The sequence below is a fragment of the Desmodus rotundus genome, chromosome 10 (assembly GCF_022682495.2).
Source record: "Desmodus rotundus isolate HL8 chromosome 10, HLdesRot8A.1, whole genome shotgun sequence".
In the NCBI taxonomy this organism is placed as follows: Eukaryota; Metazoa; Chordata; class Mammalia; order Chiroptera; family Phyllostomidae; genus Desmodus; species Desmodus rotundus.
The window spans coordinates 95,912,114-95,939,869 of NC_071396.1; the positions used below are offsets into that span (position 1 = coordinate 95,912,114).

General features: G+C 48.0%; 1 protein-coding gene across 3 annotated transcripts in view; it reads right to left on the reverse strand.

Annotated features, from left to right (window-relative positions):
* The window catches only part of DYM (dymeclin), a 286,983-nt gene that overhangs the window by 487 nt on the left and 258,740 nt on the right, over positions 1-27,756 (reverse strand). The window lies entirely within an intron of this gene.

A 27,756-nucleotide genomic window follows, 5' to 3' on the forward strand; every position in this document is an offset into this window, starting at 1 on the left:
CACGTCCCCAGCTGGGGACCTGGACTGCAACCCAGGCACGTGCCCTGACTGGGAATCAAACTGGCGACCTTTCAGTTCTCAGGCTGGCACTCAGTCCACTGAGCCACACCAGCCAGGGCTACAGATGAGATGATTTTATATTCTCACAGTTCCATGCAAGAGCAGCAGGAGGTCCTGAGTGGTGGGAGGTAGGTCCTGAGTCCTGAGGAGGCAGGGAGCCCACCTCCCCTAGCTGGTCCTGGGGCCCGAGCGCTATGGGGCTTTCCAAGGTCTGCCTTCCACAGGACCCCTGAGAACACGGAAGGGCACGCACCCGCCACGGCACCGGCCAGCGAATGCCAGTGTACTGAGAGGAGCAGGGACCCGAGCAGAGGAAGGGAAGCCAGGGAAGGGCAGGCTGGGAAGTGGGCCTGTGTGGGACTCAGCAAAGGCCCCCACTGGACCTTGGGGAGGGCCGCTGCTTCCTGAGGGATCCGCTTCCCGGGCTGAGTCACCCTGGAGAGGAGGGAGACCTCACATTTGCACGAGAGTCCGTGACACAGGTGTTCTTACGTCTCCTCTGTGAACGAGAAAACCAAGGCTCCAGAGGGTAAATAACATGCCAAAGGGGGACAGAGCTGGTGCGAGCAGAGCCAGGGCCGGAACAAAATGCACACCTCTCACCGAGGCCTCCCCGGCTCAACATGCAGCTGTACGTGTCTTTAAAAAGGCCTGTGGCCAGTACGGACACGAGGCTTCCGTGGCTCTTGAGCACGGACAACAAGCTTCACACCTTTCCTCGGCGCCCCCGACTGCTGTGTCGGAGCCTGACTTTCCCCGCTGAGCAATGCCAGCTGATCTCCAGGTCCCTGCTGTAGCGGCCCCAGGCTGGGGGACAGGAGGCCTTGGCTCTGTCCTGGCTCAGCCACCGACAGGCCGGGCAGTTGGGGGCCAGTCCCAGCATCTCTCCAGGCCTCAGTTTTCTCAGCCTATATGAAATGAAGGACGTCTGAGCTCCCTCCAGTTGTGATTGGGTGTGGTGCCATGAGGTGACCCAGGAAGGCCTAGGCATCTGCATTCTGCCACGCCCCCCAGGCTCTGCCTGGAGAAAGGACTGAATGGGCTGGGCCTGGGTTCAGCTGCAACTCTTAAGTCAATCATTTGCTGGTTTCTACTTAGCCAGGCTTCACCTGGTGGCAATCTCAGGGGGCAGGGGAAATACCTGAAGGTTCCTGAACTGTCCTGTGGGTTGACGACAGATGGTTTTAAAGTCCAAGACTCCCAACCGCTTATAACCAAGACACACGGGAAGCCATGGCTGTGCTGCTCTGTGTCCCGGGCTCGTGGCTAAGTGGGCTGAGGTTCCAGGCATGACACCGGCCTGTGCAGACTGGGCGCCTGGGTGATGTCCCCTGAGTACGTGAGTGCCACTCAACACAGTGAACCCAAGAGCAAGTGCAGACAGGGCGGCGGGTGGCACCCGCATGGCCCCGAAGCAACAGCACCAGCTCCCCTCTCCTCCAGGGCACAGGTGAGCCGCGAGATGTTATTTCTTGGGCTATTTGCTTGAAACTTTTCATCAGCACTTAAAAGGCTCAGAAAGGGGGATAAAGCATAAAAGGCAAGAACAACAAGAGCACGTTCTCCAGGACCTGCCACAGGCACAGAGTAAAGAGCTTCCTTTTTCCTGCGGTGAGTTGTTTTTAAGAGGGTGCTGGGAACATTTTAAAAGGGTGAATAATAGGCATGCATCATGAAAGCGTTTTGAAAACACCATTCAGTCAAGCGGGCTGCGTGTGAATGCAGCCTCTGCAGAGCTCCTAGCCGTGCCCAAGCTGCATTTCATTCGACCCCCTCCCGAGTCTACCAAGCCTAGAGAGAGGGCCAGCATGGTTTGAGATTTAAACAGACATTTAAAAAAATACGCGCTCCTCTAATATGTCATAGAAGTCTGGGAGCTAAGGAAGAGAACGACAAAAGGTTTTATTTAGCACTAATGGCATTGGGGACACATTTTGCCAGGATCCAGTCCAAGAAATGTCAGTCTGAATGTCAGATCAACAACCTTGAAAAAGCCCCTCTTTCCTTGATGTTCCTTTTCAGGCCTTCGGGGAAAGAGAATGCCATCCCGTGACGGCTGAGGGGGGTCCAGCTTCCTCACGCGAGAGTGTCTTCACTTCTGGCTCAGCCAACAAAGCGCCCCTGGCCGCCTAGGGCCCAGGCTGCTACCCAGTCCCAGGCTTTCCCAGCTCTGACCGCCCAGCTCCTCCCTACCCATCTTCTCTCCAACAACGCTCAGGCCTCCTCTGGGCTCCAGGTGGTGACTACTGGGTGGACGTGCTTGAGGACCACTGAAGCCTGGGACAGTGGAGGATGGGGCTCTGGGAGGTGGGGGCTTTGCTCTGACAGTTACGGTGAGAATTCACCTGAACTGAAGTAGCAGAAGCCAGGGTGCTGGTCACGTCAGGCTCTGCTCCCTCTTTCCAAGTCAGTTGTCTGGTGACGCAGCTCCACAAGGGGAGGAAATCCATCTCGCAGGCTTGGAGCTCGGTCTCAACCCAAAGCCACTCACAACAATCCTGCTGTTTGGATTTTTGGAGACAGAGAGAGGTAATGCTAGACTCTCGAGTTTGGCAGGAACGTTTTTATCAGCTCCAGTGAATCAACCCGCCACAGTGGGACATCCAGACGCCCGGCCCAGAGACAAAGCAAAGGTCTCATTTGGTGGTTGCGACTCGGGTAGAACAAGCAGACCGAAAGCTTTAAAGACTGTCTCTGCTGTCAGTCATGTGATCTGGTGAAAACCCACAGGAAGTTCAGTGAACAGATGTAGGGCTCAACTGCAATAATTTTACTACCACAAAAGTTCAATGGAGTTTTCCCCCTTCCACCCAAATATTATACAGATAGCATCAGAAATTCTAGCAAAGCACCTGGCACGGCTCCAGAAAGTTTAGTGCAGTTTAAAATCAAATAGCTACACAGCACATTAAAAAAGAATTCTTTAAAAGACCACATGAAGCCTCTGAATGGGTGAGTGATGGGAGATGGTGGGGAGCGGGGTGGGGCGGGTCAGGAGGCAGCAGGCAGCCCCTGCTAGGAGCTCGCTGGGGTCTGTGGCGGGGAGGGGCAGCGCAGACGGAAAGTAAACTGGTTTCAAGATCCTGTCACAGATAGCAAGGGAAGCATTTACACACACTTTTTTTTTTTCTTAAATCCGGGGCTGATCTGGGGCTGATTATCCAGTCCCACTGTCATTCCTTCCCTCACAGGCCACTGCTCTGCAGCCTGAGTCCTGCAGTGCGGGGCCCTCCACTGTGGAGCTGAGAGCTGCCGTCGGCAAAGACGGTGGAACTTAGGAGGAGGGATAAGGACAGTGGGGAGCACGGCTTCTCCCAGGTACATCTGGCCAACACTCGGGTGAAAAGATTTTTCCTGGGCTTGGACAGCAGACTCCAGGAGAAACAACGAACTGGCAAATCCAGAAATGTCCATATATTAATTCAGCTAATTTATGGGCTCTTCTATGTGTAATGGAATGAGTTGCAAGTGTATCCGTATTACTACTTAACTGATAAAAAGAAGATGAGCACCGGTTTGTCAGTAACAGTAACACTAAATACGGACTAGTTCTAGTTCATGTGAATTAATTTCAAATTAATGAAAAACTAAATTCAAACTACAGAAAATTATAAAGGGCCACTTATTAAAAGACACAAATTAAGAAATCCAGAGCTAAAGGTAAGAAGCCCACACCGAGAGAGGCCCAGAAGACAGCCGCACCGCACGCCTGAGGGCAGGGAGTGAGTAGGCTTCAGCCAGTGGGCCCACCGCATCTCACTCTGGATACTGTCCTGCCGCCTCTGAGTATCTGCAAGTGACACCGACAGCTTCTGGGACTGGTGGCAAAAACGCCTCAGGAAAACCAGATGGACACAGTGTAAGGCTGGACTCGCACTTGTGATGAACCTCCCACAGACTGGCGGTCACATCGTCGGCCAGAGTCTGACACCCACTTGAGTCTGACGCCGGTGCACAGGCCTCCGGTTCGACCCCCGTCTCACTGACCCTGGGAGGCAGTTTCAATTCCTCTCCCCTGGGGGCTGGCGGGGCTGCCGGGAGCAGGAGGCAGCGAGGACGGCTCTCCTGCTGCGGGGACTGTGAGAGACACTTGCAGGGACGGGGCTCGCACGTGGAGAGGCTCTCGTGAACAGTGAGGCCACAGCGCAGTGCTGGGCCCGGTGAGCACGGGGGGCCGGCGCAGGGGCTGGGAGGCCCGGCTGGAAAGGACACGGGAGGGACGGAGGGCGGTGGGCCTCCAGGGCCAGGAAACAAGTGTGTTCCTGTGGTGAGCCTAGAGCTGAGAGACTAGGTCGGGGGAGATATTTGTAATTTAAAAGTCATTAGCTTCGAGGTGGCAGCTGAAGTTGCTGAATGTGTAACTCCTCAACACCGAACTGGATTACTGAGTCAGAGCGCCCGTTTCAGAGACAAAGCCGTCCCAACTTAGGAGGCTGGGGGAAGAACACTTGATTCCAAGGTGGAAGATGAAGGGCACAGGCAGAGAATTTACTGGCAGATCTTTTGCTGAAAGCGGGCCCAGAGGGGGAGCCGAGAGTGATCGAAACTGCTCGTCTTCCTGCAGTGGGGCTTAGCATTCTGGGCAGGACCCAGACACCCGAGAGGGTGACAGCGGCCAGCAAACTCGGGACTGTGAGATAAAAGCCCGAGTGGAATGTGAGCTCCATGAGGGCAGGGTTTTCACCCACGGATGTGTCTCCCAGTGCTCAGAATATTGCCAGGGGCTTACGAGACATTTGCTGTGAATGAAGGAAGGAATAAGTGAACCAAGGGGTAAGAACTGCTGTTTGGTAAGGTGCGGAAGTCTGGGGAATTGAAACCTGCACACCAGGGGGGTTAGTGGAGTAATTGCCCAAATTTATCTGGGACAAAATGAGCCAAATTAAGCCCATGTCACTTTGAGAAGCAAATGGGCTGGCGCACTGGGGTTTCGGGGGAATACTACTTCCAGTCTAATGGAAGACTACTCCCACATTGCCTGCTCTCCTGGCTTACCACCGTCCAATCGCTGTACACTCTCGCTTCCTAGGAAAACCCAGCTCGTGGAGGATGGAGAGTGTTGACAGGGACGGCCACTGCCCTATTTTATACTTCAGTGTATATATATAACCATGGAAAACGAAGGACTCGAACAGGCATAAGTTCTACATAGTCATGGACTAGATGGATGTGTAATATGTAAACTGAGAAAGTTCTACTTTTCGTCAGTCCTTGACTTTTTACTCTTATGAAGGTCGTAATATGGTTTATAAAGCGGGGTGGGGGGAAACACAGCCTCTGCTGCATCTGTGATAATCTTTCCTCACACGAACATTTTTTCAGAGTACTATGTGAACCCTGGAGCGGGCGATGTGGATTTGAATAGAGATTCTGAACTGTGTTTAGACAATTCTGGAAAACAAGGCTCTGTGCCAGGTCTGAGGTGCCCATGCTGGGAACTACGTGTGGATGACGTCATGCAGAGGACGTGGGGCCGAGGACAGACGAAGGCTTCCCTGGAAGGCCTAGGCCCAGATGGATGTACCGCTGAGTGAAGGAGACCTGGGGTGATCATATCAGGTGAGAACAGCCTTTGGTACAGTGTCAAAGAGAAAGAGAACTCTGACAAATATGAAGATAAAAAGTTTGTCTTTAATTTCTTAAGTTATCTTCTTTGAACATTTTTAGGTTTTAAGTTATAAGCCAATGTGACGGTTTTTCAGGCCCTTGAATATTTAAATCATGCCTTAAATATTCCTTAGGTAGAAGTTAAAACTAAGCTCTGATAAATCAATATTCCATAGGATTTCCCCCCCTCTGCCTATGGAGAGAACAATCTACTCCAAGTTATGGCAAGCATTTCATAACCTGATGTTCAGTACTTCCTGTGGTTGTGTTTCCCAGTGACCCAAGCATGACCCATGGGTAGGTGAGCCAGACCTATGACATCCTGTCACATGCAACAGTCTTGGCCTCGTGGTTATTCCAACATGTGCTGTCAGTGAATTAAAGGCATAGAATGAGACTTGTTTCCTTCTTCACTGCCATGAGGACGACTACAGGGAATGAGGACATTAGAGGAAAGAGGGCAGACGAAGAATGCTCTAAATGGTTCCTAATAACATGCAGGTGCTGAAGAGCAGAGTCGGAAGTGAGTCTGCCTTGGGTTCCACTCAAGGAGGGTTATGGCAGCAAAGTTCCAAACTCATGTAAATGGGAGGTAGGGCATTCTGGCACATGGGACCCCCAGCCTCAACAAGACAGGTCTGGGTCAGCTAGAAAAATCCACGTTCCCTTCCTGAGACTTAATTCTCAGACCTCACGGAATCTGAACGTCAGCACTGGACGCCGGTGGACATTCCCACCTCGCACATTCACTTCTAGCTTCTAAAAAGAAAGTACAAATGTACACGTAGAAACCACACACAAAAAAATCCTGAAGGCCAAGTTAACTGGAATTCATAGGAAATGACTAGTGTATAAGTTGACTTTTCAAGCAATTGTTCTAATAGAGTGAACATACACATTACTCAGCCCAAAACTCCTTCAAACTCAGTTTGTTTTCTTTGGGAAAGCAGCTGATGCATTCCAAAACAAGCAAACAAACAAAAAAGCTATTGATAAAACTGTGTTTTTATCCCCTTGAAATCAGTAAACATTATTAAATGATTCAAAAACTTGATTTGGTATTATGTATCACACTGTAAGGTATTGTCTTCCTGTGTTCATTCAATGTGTAGAATAGCCATCAATTAACTGTGAAACACTCAATTGGTTGAAAACCCCAGGACAGGAGGTAAGGAATGAATGCACCAGAAAGAACTAACCAAAGCAGTCTGTCTAATTTTCTCAGGGAAACATGAACCGGGGGAGCAGAGACAGCGAAGTGGTGAGTGGCTCGGTCGCTGAAGGCGAGCGGGTGAGAAGACTAGCACAGAAGTTATGTGGCTTGAGAACCAGAACCAAGAAGGGAAATAATGAAGGGAAACCTACCCTACTGCATATGATACCATGAAGCTAAAATAATTGAATGGTGTAATATCCCTCCCTCTAATTTGGGTGAGATGTATGTAATTTAGAATTTATACCTGCTATGTTATAATCATAGGAGCATGAACCAAAAGATCCGCACAAAACATCTCAGCTTGGTAATATAGGATACATTTCATTTTATAGTTCAAAAAAAGTGGCTGAGAAACAAACTTCCGAAAGTTTTAATTTTGAAAATTTAAGATTTAAAAATACAGGAGTACAGGAAAGGACCGAAGCCCATAGCTTCTTTATGAGCCCAGCTGTATAAAGGGCTCTGTGGCCCACACCCACCAGACTTCCTCCTTTCTCCTCGCTTTGTCCTCCTCAGCTGGCCCACGTCCTACATGTTAAACACTGGGGTGCGGCACGTATAAAGCCAAGTTCCTGCTCTCAAGGGGCTGAAAATCTAGTGAGCAGACCAAACATACATGTACAAACTATGCCTTTAAATGGCAACCTCGTTGTTAAATGCCAAGAAGAGTGACACAGAGAGGGAACTACTGGTGAGTGTCCAGCAGGAAGAGGCAGGTAAATAGATCTGTCCCGTCTGGGACAGCCTTCCTGGAGGCGCTGGGACTAGGCTCGAAGCGGGGAGCGGAGAGGAGGAGGATGAGCATGGCAGGAATGAAGAGTGGGCACAGGGGCAGGGTAGGGGCAGAAGCCAGGCAAAGGTGAGGATGGGTGGTGGGGGCTGGGGCTCTAAACGTGGACTGGGGTCAGAGTTTGAATTGAACCTTATTTTTCCTCCATTCTTCAGGCATCGTGGAGGGGGCAGTGGAGGAGGTAAGAGAGGTAGTGATGTTTGTTAAAAAGACTGGGTGGTAGAGGAGGTAGCAATGATGGTGCTGCGTGTGCACGTGTATGTGTGTGTATGAGAGAGAGAGAGAGAGAGAGATTGATTCCCCCCAACAAACTGCACCCAATCTCTCTCCTCACCCAAAAGTCACATTAGAGGAAGGTGACCCACAGACCAGTAGCATCTGTATCACCTGGGCAGGCACTTGTTAGAAATGCAAATTCTTGGGCCCCAATTATTCCATCACTCAGGAAGGCATAAGAGAAACAGTGACCAGATATAAAAAGGACTTCAGTTTTGGAGGAGGAGCCGCATGTGGTTCTCAGGGAAGGACGGACACTGCAGAGTTACAAAGGCATCCCAGCACACTGAGGTGGGAGATTTAGACACCATCCAGGCAGCGCCCTTATTTGGCATATGGGGAAACAGGGGCCTACAATAACAATGTTTTATTAAAATGTGGTAAAGATCTAACAAGAAATGAGTATTGGGCCCTGGCTGGTGTGGCTCAGTGGATTGAGTGCCGGCCTGCGAACCAAAAGGTCACTGGTTCGATTCCCAGTCAAAGCACATGCCTGGGTTGCGGGCCAGGTCCCCAGTAGGGGGCGCATGAGAGGCAACCACACATTGATGTTTCTCTCCCTCTCTTTCTCCCTCCCTTCCCCTCTCTCTAAAAAATAAATAAATAAAATCTTTAAAAAATCTTTAAAATCTTTTAAAAAATCAACTCCACATTTAAGAAAAAAAGAAAGAAATCAGTATTGACTAAGGTGGACATAAGACACAGGTAGAGGGTGGGAACCATCTGCATGGAGCCTGAGAATACAGTGATGGTGATTAGCAAGAAAAAATATGGGAAAGGGTGGTGAAAATGACGCTTCAAGACAAGCTAGTGGGCCCAAACTAGGCTAGGAGCTTCCTAGCCCCACTAGCATGCAATCAGCTGACAAAAAACTAATCAGGTCCGTCTTCAAAGATGGCAGTGGTAAGGGAACAGAGCTCGGGAATGTAGAGTGGCAAAAGCTCTTTCTAATCCATAGTAGTGACATTGTTTGGTTTTAAATTCTTAAAAAAAAAGTTAAAAAAAAATCTTTACCAGAGGATTTTTCATTGCCTTTAGAGAGAGAGAAAAGGAGGAAGGCAGAGGGAGAGGAGTGGGGGGAGAGAGAGAGAGAAAGAGAAAAGAGAGAGAAACCTTCATTGGTTTGCCTTCTCATACCCACAATGTGGGTATGTGCCCTGACTGGGAATCAAACCCATGACCTTTCAGTCTATGGGACATCACTCCAACCAACTCAGCCACACAGCCAGGGCTGGTTTTAAATTCTAAATGGATTGGGTAGGATCCTGCTCATGGCTCATCTTCTTAACAGCTCAGTCAGTGCCAAGCTGGACAGCTTCCTCAAAGTGTGGCTAAATAGGCAAATTGTTTAAATAATTTTAATTCCCTTTCTTGGGCAAAGGTCTCTCTGCAGTGAAAATGGGAGAGTACAGATTAGGCTGGATGAAGAACTTTTTATCTTTAGGGTTCCAAGAAACACCCTCAGAGGGCTCACACAAAATGAATGGGTCGGAAACAATGGCTCCCAGTGCTATGGGAGTGGAGGGAGAAGGCTGAAGGAGACTCTAGGTTTTTTTTAAGTCATTCCAGTCACATTCCCATTTTTTCAGCTCTCACCCTTTGTCCCCACTTTCCTGAAACCAAGGCAGGACATTGAAGGTAATTCTGAGACACAAAACGAACTCTGGGTCCCCCTTTGTTCCAGGGCTGCAACCAGACAGAGCAGCTAAACCACTCGCTAAAGACAGAGTTTCACTTTATTGTTCTGTTATTTTACTGGCACTACTATGGCAGAAAAGAATGCTTCTAATTCTCTGCTCTCCAAAACCAACACAGAGAGAGGGCCCCTCACACATCCCCCCCACTAAACAAGGGACAGGTGATGCCATCAAAAATCAAGTACGACCTGGGTGGGTCTCCGGCTGCACGCCTCGGAGGAGGATATTCACAGAAAGCTAATGAACGTGAAGATAATAGTATTTGTAAGCTGAGACAAAGACCAAATCTTCCATTTACAAAAGACTTCTTTGCCATTCATGAATCCTACTTTTACCCTTTCCAGTACAAGAAGGCATAAGTAAATTTTATGTTTCATTCCTTAGCGTATCAGACGTTTAAAGACTGGCCTACGGCATCTAAAACGGAGTAACACACTGGCCCGAGGGCAGTCAGACCTTTGACTGCACGGGTGTAAACCCGAGTGGTGTCAATTTCTGGGGGGTAACTGTCTTTTGAAGGGAACATTTTACAGCTTTTCTGAGTAAGGAACAACACTGCAGGCAGGTTAAAGAGAGCAGGGATCCTAACCGACAGGACCAGACACCACAGAGCAGTGACATAGGAGTGACGCTCTGGACTCATAGAGGGCTGCTCCCGTGCCTGGGCCTCTCACCGAAGTGCTCAAGGACGGAGTCAGGCAGGGCCACGCCCTGTGGAGTGACAGTCAGAAAGAGCAAGGCAAGGAAGCTTCTCTTTTCTCTGCAGCAGGCGGATATGTGCAGAGGTGGCAAATGTCAACTGAGGGAGCTGCTGGTCAGGGCCTTGGGAGCCTACATGTCATCTGCAGTCTGAAGGCCAAGGCTGGGCCAGGCAGAACACTCTGATGCCTGTCCTTTCTCCTTCCCCAGCTTAGATGGACAGGAGGCTGCCGAAGGCAGGCAGTCGGCGCTCAGTGCCCCTCATGGCACTGGTCACACTCACCCGTTATTAGAAAAAGAAAGGAACAGGTTGGTAAGGAAACGCACACTCTCCGACGAGTATGTCTCTCCCATCTCGGCTATGAATGGTAGGATAGAGGGAAACTTCAGGACGTCTGAGTTTTGGACCTGCCTCTGACACTAATAAACTCAGAAAAATAATGTCGCCTCTTTGACACTTGGCCACCCCACCTGAAAACCATTACTGCCGACGAAGCCAGTTCTGACTGGCGACCTGATGCTGAAGACCGGTCGGGGCCCAGCGGGGCCAGGCAGGGCAGCACCGCCACAGCGTCCCTGAAAGAGCCCATCCCCTGTCCTGTGACAAAGGTCAGAGCCAAAGGAAAACTGCCAAAGAGAGGGACTCCGCCTTTCTCCATTTCGGTCTCCGCCATTATTTTTCTTCAATCAATGCCCCAGGAGGGAAGAAAAACATCTGTAGGGGAAGGATCTGAAGATCTGCAGTCATTTCCAAGACACGACAGTGGTGTAAGTGGGAAGAGTCTTACTTTTTATAACACAGGCTCTAATCATTCCAAACTTACATGTTTAAATAAAGAACGACACATGCCGCCCTGACCAGTGTGGCTCAGTTAGCCGGGGTCGTCCTGCACACCGAGGTGTCACTGGTTCCCTTCCTGGTCAGGGCACATGCCTGGGTTGCAGGCCAGTCCCCAGTTTAGGGGGACGTGTGAGAGGCAGCTGACCGATGGTTCTCTCCCTCTCCTTCTCCCTCCCTTCTCCTCTCTCTAAAAATAAATAAACAAAAATCTTAAAAAAAAAAAAGAAAGATACATTGCTTATCTCTTAATTTCCTTCCAGTGACTAACCATGGGTAACTCAATTTGTTATATAGTGCACGCACGGAAATGAAATAAAATTGGAATTTACTTTAAACATAGTCACAAAACATTTTAGAAGACCTTTTTAAGGGAAATTCTAAATTTAAATAATCAACATATTATATTTTAGGATTTGGATATAGGAAACACTTATGGCAAATAGTGAAACACTTTAATACTTGGGGTTTATTTAGAGAAAAGAATGTAGAACAAATTTTGTTTTTTCTTTTTAAAGTCAAAATTTGGAATAAATGAGAAAACGAGGTGAAAACTGGAAACATCCCCCCGAGAGAACTATTGTATGTAGGCTCCCCATGCAGGGGATGACCTCAGGGTTCTGACTTCCCAAAGCAGCAGACTGCAGAGGAGAGAAGGCCACGCTTACTGCCGGAGTCATTTACATTGTTCTCCGCCCTCCATGGCTTCCCCACACAAACACCTCTGATGAGGAAAGATGTGTTGAGATAAAACTTCTGATTAAATCCCTCTTGGAAGGTGACCTGTTCACCCATGCATCCTTCCTTCCTTTGTATTAATATTTACATTTTAATTATAATCACTGAGACTTTAACAAATGTGGTATTTCAACACAATGGTGGCTACAAAACAATGGCCTTCTTCGCCATCTGGCTGATGGCACTACATCATTGTTGTGACTCTACCAAGTCCCAGTGGCCGACTCGCGTGTTCAGGCTGTGCGGGGCTGCTGCACGTGATGGGAGGCACGGGCGGCTGCCGCACAGCGACTGGCTGAGGGCCCAGGTTGAGGGCGGACTCAGTACCACCAAAGGCCCAACACTGCCCTGGCATTTTATTAGGAAAGAGTGCCCACAAACAGAAGAACAGTCATCAACTCAATGTCATTCCTGTTTCATCTACTTCAAGGTTCTCCCCTCTGAATTATCTGGAGGCCAGTCCAGAACATTATATAATTTTCATCCTTGAACATTAACCTGCAATATTATCAAACAGGGAAGAACTTTCGGCTCTATTTTTGAGATAACCCAATAAGCAAATAAATTTATAGAGTGACCCTTTGTATCATGAGTATTTAACAAAAAAATATGAAATACGGTCTCTGCCGTTAAGTAATCTTAACAGTTACTTAGAGAGCGAAGAGGAATGCAAGTGGAAAAAAGAACAGTAGAAAGGAATTCCGCACTGTAACCCGCTGTCGGAACGCCCAACGTGCTCACGGCCGGTTCCGACTTCGATGGATTCTCGGATGGGCACAAACAGATCCACTCGGCCTCCTCGCCCCGTCCGTCCGCTTCCTCTGCATTACACAGACGACCGGCCTCTGCCAGCACCAACTCTCCGAGATCCTCTGCACTCTCCAGGCATTCCCGTCTCCGTGCCCTCTCTGAGACTGCTCTTCACAGCTAAGATGTTCTTCCCCACCAGTGCCACTTCCGAGAGCTGGCTCGCATGCTTCCTTCCCTCCTCCACAAAGTCCTCCTGCTTCTGCTCAGGGCTTGGTCTGCCGGCCTGCCCACCCACAGGCATTCCTCTGTACAATTCTCACAAGGTGCCTGGACTGGGTATGGTTTGTACACAGTTTTCCCTTGCTCCCGGATACAGATGTGTCGAAGGCAGGCTCTATGGATGTGCCACCTACAGTTCCGGGTAAGGCTTTGCTGAGAGAGGAAGGTACCCCCTGCCCAAGGCTATGATGGCTTAGGAGAGACACAGGCCCTGTGGATGAGAGCGGTCAGGAGAGGCTGACGAGATGATAGGTCTGGGGGGTCCTGGAGGAGAGGGTAGAGGGAGGGAAGCATGCCAGGCAGAGGGAATCATTCAGAAGCCTGGCCAAGCAAGAAGAAGGCCCAAACTCCCATGCACTGACATCTCGGGGGAGCTTCTAGGTAGCGAGGGTTATGTGAGCAATGATGAAATCCGACAGAGGCTCTCTGCAGCTTCCCAGTGAAAACCGCAGCCTAAGAAGCCAACTCAGGGAAAAGGGGCTCTGCACCAAGGTGTGCGCAACCCAGGCATGGACAAAACACATCGCCAAGAATAAAAATAAAATACATGTGATAAGTATCATGTAAACTACACAAACCAGTGTGATTTATGGGAGTCCAGGGAAGAGAGAAATTACTTCCAATGGGGGCATCAAGTAAGGCTTCAAGGAGGAGATGGCAACAGGGTGGCTTGTAAACAATGGGCGGGATTCAGGTTTGTGACGGTGGGAGGGAGGCATTCAGGGCAGAAGAAGTAACAGAAGACAAGGCTCGAAGGCAGAAAAGCACAAGGGTGCCAAGGACCAGCTGGTGTTCAGGCTGTTTGGAAAACAGAGAATAAGGTGGGAAGTGATGTGCCGGTTGGTGTGGCTCAGTTGGTTGGGCATCAGCCAGCAAAGCAAAAGGTCACCGATTTGATTCCTAGTCAGGGCACAAACCTGGGTTGTGGCTTAAGTCCCGCCGCCGGGCGCATACGAGAAGCAACTGAGTGACGTTTCTCTCTCACATCGATGTGTGTCTCTTTCTCCCTCCCTCCCTCTCTCTTTTAAGTCAAAGTTGGGGTGAGAGAGTAAAAGGGGGATAAATGGTAGTGGAAAAAATACAATAATAAAAGAAGAAAAAAATCAGAAATAAAAATACAGATTAAAAGTTTAGTTAAAAGAAAGGTGGGAAGTGATGTGAAACAAAGCTAGACAGGCAGGTTTGTCAAGAGGCGAGGAGCCGACTCCGGACTCCGGTCTGTGCGAGGAAAGCCTCTCAGTGCACGTGGGCAGAGCAGGGGGGGGGGGGGGGGCTGGGGCCTGAGTGGCTTCGGAGGGTTTCCTGGGAAGCACTGTGACCCGCCTGGACTAGGAGGGAGGGGCAGACTCCAGGAGAGAAGGAACTGGGGGGCCAGTGCAGGGGTCCAGGTGACAGGGGACGAGGGCCTGAACCAAGAGAAGGCAGTGGGAACAGGGAGGATAAACAAGGGGCGGCGGCAATGCCGCCCGGTGAGCGGAGGGGAGACCTGGCGGTGCTTCACAGCTGCCTCCGTCCAGAAAGGGAGATCAGGGCTCGCAAACCACAGATCATGTAATAAACCCAAGGGGCTCTTCTGCTGATGGTTGTGTCTGGAGTCCAATGACCTTTGTTACTTTTGTTTTTCACTGGAAACAAAGGAGCGACAAATAAAATTCCGCTCCCATCCTCAGTCTGGCTCCGCTCTAATGAGTCTTTATCTCTGTGATATGGGTTCTGGGAGCCGCCTGCCTCCGGGGAAGGGTCTCTGAGCAGCTGCGCCACGATGCCTTTACGTTCAGTTCGGCAGCAGCTGCAGCCACAGCCCCCACTCCTGATAACCTCGCAGCCCGAGTGAGCAAGCTGTCTGGAAGAATTACCCAAATTCTGATTTTCCTGCCTCTAACTTCCAAAGTCAGGAAGGGGGAAATAGCCCCAATAACCACTTCTGAAAGACGTTTCACATAGCTTTGTCCATTTCAATCCGTGGTCATCAGCCTGCAAACATTGAGAGGGCGGTACCGAGGGCTTAGGGAACGAGGTCAGACTGGCCATCAGGACCGACTTTCTGACTGGCGTCTATGAAGTGCACTCTTATCTAGCTCAAGTTCAAGACCTGTTGACGAATGCCCTGCTCAGTCCCCAGGCCTTGCTTCTGGGATCTCCTGCAAACGCACAGGGGCTGATGGACAGTGTGTGAAGCCAGGAACCTGCCTCCCGTGTGTTCGAGGAACAGCAGCAAGCCTTTAAGATTCCAGGGATGGAAGTGAAAGTGGATCGAACACGAGGTGCTTCACAGGACCCACCCTGTTCCCACGCACGGAGCACACGGATGGTCATGCTTCTTGCCACGCGTCCTTCCCCTGCCCCCATTCCACCCTTGAATTATGTGGAAAGGAAACAGGAACGCTCGGGACACAGCAGGGCTGAGAGTTCTGATTCCAGTAAGGGGTGGGGCGTATTCTCTATACAAAGTTTAGAAAAACTTACTCCCCTTCAGAAATGTGCATGCAGATTTCATTCCCAGATTCTTCCTGTTCGATTTCCTCTTCATGGAGGGAACTCGGGGATGGGGATGGAGGGGATGACAGGAAGGAGATTACAATAAAGTCGGAAAGCCGTTTAGGTAACCTGACTTCATCTAAGGGTAGAAGGCAACGGAATTCCCAAGAGAGGAGCTTTCTGTCTCTGGAATGTTCTGCCATCATTAGGATTTACTCATGCCTCATCTCCCCTTCCCCCAGGGTAGCAAACTCGAGATGAGCCGGAACCCTTCTGACTGGCACTTGCACTGAAGCACCCGGGTTTAGGAACACGCACCCCTCAGTAAGCTAAGAAAAAACAAAGCAAACTTCAGGAAACCCTCCCGCCTAGATCACCATATGCTCTGCGTGCCTCCCCACACCTTACACAGGCCTGTACAAGAAGAACGCACATTAGAAGGACGATGGAAACACAGAAAGATTCTGAATTCTCCCCAAAGATAAGCAACGTGTTCCCCCCATCGGAGCCAAAAGTTCCCTCTTACTACAAAAAAGCTTAGGAAATTTTTTTTTTTAAGTTGTATTAAAGTTGTAGTTTGTAAGTAAATTACTACATAGACCAAACTAAAGGAATCTGTAAATGAAAGGACTACATCACAGAGCCAAGCTGAGTATGGCTTAGGACGGTCCCTGACTCAGAGGAGCCCTGGAGAGGGGACACCCACAGCTCTGACACAATGACAGCCCAGAGTGGAGTGCTCCAAGAGCCGGGCTCACAAATGCTGGGCAAGGCTCCGCAGGGGAGAGGGTGACTTCTAAATCCTGAGAGGAGGGGGTGAGTTTTGGCAGGGAGGAAGCACTTTAGACATTGGGGAAAAATAGGAAGAGCCATGTATGCAAAAACAATAGTAATTTCATCTTTAGAAAAGAGATAGTAAAAGTGGTCACTGCCCAAAGAACTAAGTTTTTGATTGTTTTAAACCATTATAAACTGACAATTTAGAGTTTATATGCCTATACAGAACCTTATCATAAAACTCTATTATGACCCTGACTGGTGTGGCTCAGTGGATGAGTGCCAGCCTGTGAACTGAGAGGTTGCTGGTTCGATTCCCAGTCAGGGCACATGCCTGGGTTGTGGGCCAGGTCCAGCTGGGGGCGTGTGAGAGGCAACCAATCAATGTATCTCTAACGTATGAGTGGTTCTCTCCCTCTCTCTCTCCCTTTCTCTCAAAATAAATAAATAAAATCTTAAAAAAACTAATGTAACTTAAAAAAAGTCTTTTTATTTTTATTTTTTTTTTATCGGAACTGCAATGCCTAGAAAAGTAGCATTTTTAGGCAGATTCCAGCTTAGAAATATAAATTCTCTGATTTCAACATGGGATGTTTCATGAACCTATTCACTGGTCAATAAAAATTAACTTCTGAGATTTTGATTATTTTAAATGATTCTTTTTATCCTCTTCTCCCAAAACTCACTTATCACTTATAAACACCTTTGAAAAGAAACATGCAAAAATGTATATCAAACACATAATTCTGAAAATAGACTTTTGTGGAGCTTTCCAAGAGCAAGAAGTATGATTTCGTATTTCCTGAAGAAATCGTTAGCAGTAAGAAACTTCACATTCGCCCTGGCTGGGTAGCTCCCTGGTTAGAGCATCATTCGATAGGCCAAGGTTGAGGGTTTGATCTCCAGTCAGGGCGTGTACAAGAAGCAACAACCAATGAATGCACAGACTAATGGAACACCAAACCAACGTCTCTCTTTCTCTCTCCCTTCCTCTCTCTTTAAAAAAATAAAATAAAAATCAATCAATAATTTTTTTTTTAAAGAAATTGCACATTCATTTTCTGGGGACCACTTTGAATTTCCAGCTAGGATCCATCTGATGAAGCCTCACTTGAGTTACGAATCACACGAAACTCTGCTGGGCTGATGCAAGGGGACTGTCAGCCTTCGCGCTCACACGTAGAGAGGCTCGCGTCTCTGAGAGCTCCAGCCAGAGCGTATCAAGTTCTATTAATACATCTTCTGGGACACCACGTTCCAAATACACAGTTTTTCCTGTTTAGTCTCCTAGATCTGCAATTGAAATAAATCTAGTTTTAATTTTTCCCATGTTCAGACCTGTAGTTTCTCTCTTTACTTTGAAATGCTGTTTGTAATTCAACCCCTTGGTTGCTTACTAGATATCTAGTGTTAATTGTAGTTATAACTAATGACTCTTAACAACACAGACACTCAATCTCTATGGATTTCTAAACTCTAAACAAGTTGTTTTCTCAAACTTTTTACTTACTTGGATGGAGAATTTAAATTAGCTACATTCTTATTCCTGAAAGAATCGAACTGTTTAGGGTATGTTTAAAGCTACTTTTTAGCTAATTCATTGCTAGACCAGAGAAAAGAACCAAAAAACACAAACTGTCTGAAAATACTCTGTACAGACAAATCACAAGGGTCAGCTCTGGGTTCTTTGCACAGCATGTCACTGAAACAGTCACGGAGGGCTGGACTTTTATTTTAGAAAAACGGGCATTCATTTCCCACTCCCATTCGCCTTGAAACCACGAGCTGCATTAACCCTAGGTCCATACATGCGGTCATCATCATAACCTCCTCTAACTCACACGGCCTAGGCCATCTCTCTCTCTGTCTTTTTACTGTGGTAAAAAAGCACTCAATGCACCAGTGTTAAGTATATTCAAGAACTTCATCTTGCAAAACTGAAACTCTACCCTTTAAACAACCCTGATTCCCCTCCCCCAGTCCCTGGCAACTATACCATTCTGTTTCTGTGAATCTAGCTACTTAGGTACCTCACGTGAGTGGAATCAACAGTACTTGTTTTTTTACATCTGGCTTATTTCACTTAGTGTAATGACCACAAGGTTCATCCACGCTGTGGCATGTGAAAGGACCTCCACCCTTTTCAAGGCTGAGTAGTACTCCACCGTATGCACGCGCCACGTGTTGTTTATCTACCTGCCTGCCTTTCGGCTGTTGTGAATAATGTTGCTACAAAAAGGGTGTGCAAATGTTTCTTTGGGACCCTGCTTTCAATTCTTCTGAACGCAGAAGTGCAATCACTGGATTATACAAAAGCTCCATTTTTACTTTTTGTGGGATCTCCAAGCTGTTTCGCACAGCGGCTGCACCGCTTTGTACTCCTACCGACAGCACTCAAGGGTTCCAATTTCTCCACGGCCTCACCAACACTTTTTTAAATAGTAGCACTCATAATGGTGTGTTTTCAATTAAAAATTAAAAAATTTCTACTATATGCTGCATAAAATATACAATTCACTGAAGAAAAAATTAGGAGAGATTTAAAAATGATTAGTTACAATCCAATATAACAACTGTTTAACATTTAACATGTATTCTTCTTGCCTTTTCTGGAGGGAGTGGGTGGGCATAGATCATATTTTAGGAGAGGAAAAATAATATAATTTTTATATGCAAATGGAAACAGGAAAAAATCTTACAGATTAATAAAAATATTTTTTCCTTCATTGGAATCTCCTTGTTTAATGTTTCTGTCACATGCTTTATTCATTTTTTTAGTAAATGGAATCCCTCATCATTTTAGCCTTTTTTATTATGAAAAATAACATATAGAGAAAAGTTTCCAAGCACAAACATATGACAAATTAATTAGTTTGAGGCAAGTGTTCATATTGCTACCACTCGGGCCTGACAAAGAGCTCTTCCACAGCGTCCCTGGTTACCACTAGCTAGGGTGTTACCCAAATCACCTCCTTGCCCTTTTTAAAACTTTTAGCACCTACACCTGCATTCCTCAACACTGTAGTGGAGTTCTGTCTTTCCTTGAACTTCATATTAATGGAATTGTGTAGCAGACACCCTCCCTGTGTCTGGATTCTTTCACTGAGAATCCCGCACGTGAGGCTCACTATGTTGGCTTGCTGTGGTTCCCTCTTTGCCCTGCCATCCAGTACTCTACTGTCTGAACATACAACAATTTATGAATTAATTATACTGCTGGTGCATGCGGGGCAGCGCCCAGGTCTGACTACCGTGAGCGATGATGCCCATTCTCATGTGTCTCCTGTCGGGCAAGGGCATATACTCATGTTAGGTATGCACCTAAAAGAGTGTGCACTTGTTCAACTTTAGTAGATACACCTTACTTTCCTCCTGTTTATACAACTTGGGTTTTTCTAAAAAGGTATTCGGTGACCACACCATACTCTGTCTATTGCTTTTCTTATCCCTGATCTGGCCCGTCAGTCCTCGCCGGAAACTGTCAGAGCCTGCTGCGTGACCAGCACACTAGCATCTTGGCCAGCATGGCTTCCTGTACTTTGGCCAGACTCATCCCTTCCCGTCACGTCACCGTGAAGAAACATGCTGTGCGTGCCTGCTGTACGCAGGTCTCAGGATGAGTGGTAAAGATATAAAAAGGCAGACAACAGGTGTGTTACATCAGGTGTTACAACCAAGTTGGAAAAGGGGGCATATAGATAAGAAAGTAGGTCTCAACGAAGGCAGCCTGCGTGAAGCAGCACATGACTGGTGCAGACAGTGCGCGCTCTGGAAGCAGACTAGAGAAAGGGGAGGGGTGATGCGAGAAAATCTTGGGGAGAAGATCTGATCTAGGCTGGACCTCGAGGGAAACCCGGGTGGGACACGCAGGACCGTGGCTGGGAACGAGCGTGCTAGGTTCGGAGGGCAAGGAAGCATGAGCGTTACCCTGAAACAATGGTCTGTGTCCCATTCAGGCACTCAGGGGCACAATCTGTCTCTCAAACGGCCAGGTGAAGAGTCAACTTGTAGCCAAATAAGCTAAATTAAAGTCTGCAAGGCGAAAACAGTGCCTTTAGTCACCAACGGGCATGCAAATACCACTCCAAAACACAGTTCTAAAAATACTTGTGTTACTGGGACCTGGAGCCACTGAGGCCGAGCCTGAGAACACGACAGCTCTGAGACCCATACAGATCTCTGACATCACTGTCCCAGGTACCACAGCACGCGACAAAGGGCTCTCCAGTGAAGACATTCTGTCGGTCAAGGCGGGGGGGGAGGGGGGGTCCATCGGGGAAAGAGTGTCTGAATGAACACGAAGACATCATCAACAGCACTCGAGAACGCACCGCATTGTCTTCCTGTACAAATGATAGCAAAGGGCCAATTACCACTAACAGCTGGACTGTCACTCTTTCGAGGCCGATTTGATGGGTCATTGGGCAGGAAGTTAGAGGTGAGAACACCCCTGAGTGAAGAGATGTGTCAGGTAGTGCAAACGGAGTCGGGCAACCAGGCGCTGGGCCTGCATCTGCCCCTGCCAGCCTGTGACCTTGGGTGACGAGTCAATTCTCCTCATTTTCTCTATCCATAAAACAAAGCGGATGACACAGGCTTTAAAAATAGCGCACTCTCTCTCTCCATTGTAACAACTGATGTTGAGAGAAGGGACGTGTTTTGGTTCCCTTCCTTAAGAAAGAGAGAAGCTCCTGCCTGGCTCCTGCCTCTTTCCACCAACGACGACCAGACTTCCCCAAAACCCTAAGACTTGGCAGGAAAAGTGCACAGTTTGATATTGTTCCTGAGAAATGAAGGGAATTCCAGAGAATGCTGGGCTTTAAATCACTTTAACAGTTTGTTAGCCTGGGCTGCTGGAGGTGACGAATAGGACAAACCAAAGCAATCGGGGAACTGAGCTGGCAGCCCTGGCTCTCAGCTGTTTTTGTTAGAACTCGAATATTACGTGCGGCTCTTATATGCCAAGGATAAGAGTGGGATTTTAAAACAAGGAAGTGGCTTCTATTATTTCCTCTCCAGGAGTGATCTGCGTTCCACACCATCTTTTTTATTCCAGTGGAAAGTGGTACACTTGTAAGATTGTGTCAGGGTCAATGCTAATGAAAAATGTGAGTACTTGTATATCTGCATGGAATTGATAGGTTTTTTTCAAAAATAGCACATTAAAGAATCGTTTAAAAATACTGAAATTGAGGGACAGTCTGTGATATCAGGTTCTCAGCTTTTGTATGTTGAGAACAGCGCATGCAGTGAGGATACACGGAGCCCAGACTAGGTAACCCGGCTTGGCTTTTCTTCACAACACGGAACTTTCTAGATGGGTTGATGTGTGAGTTAAACAGTTAACTCAGTCCTGACGGAGCTACTGATGTGATCACAGAAGGTAGGAAATGAACTGTAAATGGCTAGAAATGAAATCATACCGTAAGGTATTTTTTAGAAGAACCTTGCAATGATCCCTTCCAAAATAAAACAGCAAACCAACCAGCCAGGTAAAGAATGTCAAGAAGGGACCCATCTGTTTCAAGAGCTCAGACTAGTGACCTGCACCTTCTCTGGGCTTAGGTCACTCGGTAGCTGTTCCGGGACATGAGGACTTCCGTTTCTCAAGGACAGAGATGGTATCTGGGGTCCTGGGTAGATGTCCTAAGAGTGCTTAGACGACACCGAAAAGCAAGATTCACGCGTGCTATTTCCTGCTCCTTCCATGGTTACATCGGGACAAGGGGCCTTCGGTGTTCCCTGCTGTCAACGTGCTCACTTGCGGCAGTGAGGTTGTGGTTTCGGATCTGTTGCGGACCAGGGAACCAGAAAGCTAAGCCTGGCTCTGGCAACGAGTATGAGGCTGTGAGCAAGGGCCCATAGCCTTCTCCAAATGGTGAGGGGCATGAAAAGGGCTTTGAGTCACCTGTTTTGAACTGACAGCCCCTGTTCTTGGTTTTGACCTAGAAAAGTGAGCTTGATAGGTAAGTGGGAAAACACACTGGCCAACAGTTACTGAGAGCTGACTTTATTTTAGGAACTTTGCTGCCATGATCTCTTTTAAATTTCTCCAGACACCTCAAGAAGTAAGCAAAGTGCTGAAACAGACCTGTCCTTGAGGTGAGATACTGAAGTGAGGGGCGGGCAAACCAGCTTGCCTAAGACCATGCGGCCGGCAGAGACACCGTTCACTCTTCAGCCCTAGAGCACCCGCCTGCCTCTCAGTTTACATGCTGCGGGGGCGTCGGTTTGGGGGTTCAGATTCTCTCCACAGCCGTTTCCACACTCAGAAATCAAGGTATCTCAAAGTCCTTCAGGGTTTGGGCTGTCTCTTTCCTTTTCATTTGCACCCCTAACCTTAAGATCTGTCATTTGAAGAGGAAGAGAGAGGCTGTTTCTTTGAATGCTGCTTTCAAAACTGTGCCTCCCTATGGAAGAAGGCTCCCAGGGCCAAACTCTAGCAGAGTGCTGTGCAGGCAGGGGTTGCTCAATCAACCAACACTAGTTCAACAAATGAATAGAAGGCAAGAAAATCCCTACCGCAAAGTAAAACCTTGTAGAAAGAGAATGTCAGCCACTGGACATTGGAGATACTTATTTGAGGACTCAGAGCTCTAAGGACTGTGGGAACACCATAAATAAAAAACCCACAATGATCAAGGGCCCACACGGTTCCTTGTCCCCCACGATCCCTGATCTGAAAACCCCTCAATATTGGACTTGGTGTGTTTCTTCAGTGGGGACTGTGAACGGCGAGAGGACACAGGAGGGAATGTGGAGAGGCCTGAACCACTGTGCTGCATTTTCAGACCCTAGAGCATAGGGCTGGAACACAGAGGGCAAAACAGAGATGAAGGCAGTTTCTTCGTAGTGCCTACCTGCAATTATTTCTCATCTATCATCAGGAAGATGTTGAATGCTTGAATTTGATAAGACTGGTGTTTATTTAACGGCTGCGGTTGTCAGAAACAAGGAAAAGAAGGAGGCACGCTATTTGAACACTTTCCTTGGTGAAATTCCTTTTTAACGCACATTTAAAAAAAGGACTGTGCTTTCAGTCCCTAAAACACAGTCTTCTGTGGCAAATACATCAGAACTAAATGGAGAAAAATAAGATCACTCTTGACTAAAAGTAACCACCCACTCCAGTCTGTGTTAACGTTCTGGGATACAACTGAAACCATGGACACAATGCTCGAAATGCAATTCGAGTTCACAAAAGCTTATCTGCGAGTGATGAATCGAGAGAATGATTCATTCATTTACCCTTTATGGAATCAGTGTGTGTCTCTGGGGTTCAGATTATGAGCAAAGCCACCAGCCAGCACAGGCTAAGGTCGGCCTGGTGACTCTGTGTGTATTTTTAGCAGATGGCAGTCACGACAGTCAAGGGAAATAGTGCTCACTGATAGGGGTTCTGTACTAACTTGGGGGCCTACACTAATCAGGGCTAAAAGTGATGTATCTCCAAAAGGGGGGGGGTCCTACGGAATTCGTTCCAAGATATTATCAAGTTTATCCATTAAATGTCACAAGTTAATGACACAGGGAGAAGGGACAGTAACAGACTACAAAGGGTCTCATTTGCAGCACCTTGTCATAGGACTACTGAAAACTAAATAAGGCTGTTTCTAGCTGCTACTGCTATCAGTGAGCCAGCAGCCACTGCCCCAGCCGTAAGGACCGCCGCCTGCACTCTGTGCGTGACCTCTGGGCCTGCTCACCCCACACAGGAGGTCATAGCTGCAGACAGCGCTGAGCCGCCCAGCCTACAGCCGAATGGACTGCTAGTCAGATTTTGTTTTACAAAATGAAATGATTCAGTACGTCAGAATATTTTAGATAATTTAGCCCAGTTCCACTCCTTAAACATATGAACTAGATTATATACTTTGTAATAACTTAACCTTCACTTACCCAAACATTTTCTATGCCATACTACATGCTTCTCTTCATTTTTGTTCCTTCTAGTTTCACGAAATTTAAACAAGGGTCTCTGGCCTCCTTTACAAGGTTGTGCCGCCCATCGGGTGACTCACCTCAGTGTCTGAAGGCTTTCATTTTTAAAAAGGAAAAAAAAAAATCAGCCCTGAGAAAATGACACTTCACTTTGAGAGATGAAGATGCCAACATGGACAAAATTCCATTTCAAAGGGCCATCTTTTTAGACCTACGAAAGGAGCCCCCAGACCCACTCCATGGTCTGCTCCCCACTCCAGCCCCTGTGCCTCCCTCGTGGGCGTCTTCAAACCCTAGTAGGGATGGAGGTTCCCACGAGCCAGACCCAAAGCGCTGGACAACAATAAAGAGTTAACGCTCCTCCTGAACTTTGGAAGAAACCAGATTTCGTCAGTGAGGTTTGGCAATGTGAGAAACCCTGTAACCAATTTCATTTCCTGATAAATGAATGGTCCACAGGGGAAAGTCGGCCAGTGAGTTTCAGAACTGTTGAGAGCTCAGACTTTACTGAAAGACTCCTTGAAGGAGCCAGCCTGTCTACTGCTTATCACTGCTGAGCCAGCCAGTCCCATGCTAACAGGCAGCTGCCAGACTCCATTTACAGCGCAGCACAGCCGGCGCGCGAGGGCTCCTCCAACATGTGGTATCCCTTTAAAGAAGGACACCGCTATCGCATGTCGCTTCCATTACAGCACGCTGCTTAACCTGCAGGGCTGCAAACACAGGCCTGCTGAAATTATTTCAGAGCGGCAGACTCAGTGGTCGTCGCCATTTACACATGATCTGCCTTATCCAACCAAAACTAAAATAGCCTCAGCATCCAGTTTAGATTTAGAGTTGGGGAAAGGCAACGTCTAAAAGCAAACAAATACTCAAATAAATAAGAGCGGAAAGTATGAAGTCGATCTGTGGGGAGTCACAAAAGGTAGAAAGTACCTCAAAGTGCAGAAACAAGTTTACCTGGATGTAAACAGTATAATTAATCACAAGATCATTTACATTCTAGGCTTGAAATGAACATCTGCATGTTTAAGTGAACTGAAAGGCAATTCTCATAAATATGACCATACATGCTGCATTTATGCTTAAAGTTAAAAAAAAAATCTTAAAGAGCACTTTTCACATTAATTCAGGATTGGTCAAAGCACTTACTTTAAAATCTGTTTGCTGAGTTCAGGTAAATTTTTGTCAAAGGTTGACCTGACACTGACAACATCTAACTCGGGCCCACTTGGAAAACGCGCAAAACCACTCTACGTGAAACAGTCCAGTGAACACGTGCAGGCAGGAGAAGGGAAGACGCCCTCAATAACGGCTCCAGGCTCTTCATGGTAAGAAATAAAGAAAGCGAAGTCTGAAGCGGGTAAGCTTTCGGGGGGCTCGCAGGCCTGGCCCGGCTGCGAGGAAACCTGGAGCTCATTAGCCGCACCTCTGTGCACGTGTCACAGCGGCAACGGGGAAACGCTGGAGGGCTACAGAGGGGGACGCCACTCCGCCCACCAAGAACAACCCATAAAGGTAGGAAGGAGGCCGAGGGGCCGTTAGCTGCTTCTGTAACTGTTAACCTACTCCCCCTTCCCCCTGCCTTTCTCATGGTTTGGGGGCCACAAGATGCGTCCTTCCTTTGATTCCAACCTTGGATCCTCGGCGATGCTGGGCCGGCTGCCTCCAGGCCCAGGCAGGGAGGGGAGTCTGAGCATTCACTGCTAGGGGGTCAGGGTTGAGTTTGCTTTATTTAGGTCAAATAATTTGATAGCAAAAGGAAGAGACCGAAGAGAAAGGGAGTTTCCTCGGTTGTTTTAAAGCCACCTGAGTTGTGACCCTGACCGGCCACAGGAATCGAAAGGGATGGCCACTTCAACATCAGTAGCTCTCTGGTCTTCACAGTGTTTAAAATCACGAGGAAAAAACAAAAGCTTCTAGATATTGTGCTTATGAACCACTTCAAGTTTTAATTATCTACTCATGTATTAACTGCATAGTATTTTTAAATTCAGAAAATAAGCAAAACTGGAGAAATGGAAAGGTTTCATTTAAAAGTGGGGCTCATTACCTGCGGTAGGACAATTAGCCTGGTTCACAACATGAAAACTGAGTTATTTGAAGGATAGTCGTCAGTGCTTTGTAGAACTGAGCTCCAAACGACTACCGAGTTTACTGGCCAAAAGCACACTGAAGGCCTCTAATCTCAAGAACTGTTTCTTGTAAATATTCTGCAAAGCCCGAGTTGTGTACACATTAAGTTCCAAGAGCACTGAGACGATCTTCTGTTTTCTTCTGAACCTGCTGCTTTCAGACTGTCTCAAACTCAGAAGTGACACGAGGAGGTGGGGGGCGGGGGAGGTGGGAGTCAGGGTGGGTGTGCAAGGCTTGCGGAGCCACACGTGGAGACTGCAGTGGAAAGGCCCCACGTGACTGGGCTCCCAGAGCTCTGATAAGGAGCATGGGGGAAGCAGGCAGGGCAGGGTTTCCCTCAGATACTCATCAACTAAAAATCCAGGTCTGGGCCTCACTGCAGCCTCCTCGGTGACGAACGGCGCGGCTTTTAGAGTCAGACAGTGAATGGGGACCCGTGATCCCAGGCCGTGGACAGTTAGGAGCCAGAGGTGCTCATGTCGGGGGTGGGCGGCGGTGACCAGGGAAACTCCCTCCTCCGGTTTGCTTCTCCTCCCTTCACGAGATGGTTGTTTCCCATCTCCGTGAGTCACAACGCTTTCCCGTCTGAGGGCTGAGTGTGCGGCCCGGAGGAGGGAGGCCCCGCAGCGTGGGCTGGGGGCGCAGCAAGCCTGTGTGGGGGGCACTCTCCCACTCCCAAGAATCAGAGTCGCTCAGAAATGTGGCCACCACCCCTGGCTGAGGAAGCGAGGCTCAGAGAGATTTAGTGGACAGATAAACAGGGAGTCCAGGAGGGTTAAGAGAAAACACACTTCTGGACCCCGACTTGGGAAACTGGCTACACTGTGGATGTGAAATTTCATCCATGTTTTGATGATGGGGGTAGCGGGTAACACCATAAAATGTCAGAATTTTTCCAACACTGAGAATTCAAAACATTTACTACTGTGAGTCTTGGAAACAAGGAATGGTGGTTGGAGTTTTGAGGTGGGGAAGCAGAGGGATCAAAAGAATGTTTACTCTTTTAGAGAAAAAAAATTTATGAAGTGCTCTTTCCAGTGGAAGACATAATTATTATATTCTGCTGGGAAGCATCCTGGCCAGTTCACAGGAAGGACCTGATATAACACGGGCAGAGCTTGAGCTCCACGTGACTACGAGCTTGCTACCACGGCTCCCCACGATGAGGCAGTGACACTGTCTGCCCCCCATTTCTACAGAGCAGCCAGCAGCGCGTCAGCAGGGCAGGGGCGCCCTGTCGGTGCAGACAGACGGCATTAAAGTGAATTTTGTGCAAGCAAAGCAAAGCTGACAAACAAACCAACCCTACCCGTCCTTTATCTTCCTACTCAAAGTAAGTAAATATTTTCATTTTGGGGGGAATCGTCTTTCTGTCTCTCTCTGTGTGTATAAAGATAAATATGAAAATAGTCGCAATCATATGAAAAGTAGTACAAGGTTTTTGAGTCTGGAAGACATATTAAAGGAAACTGCC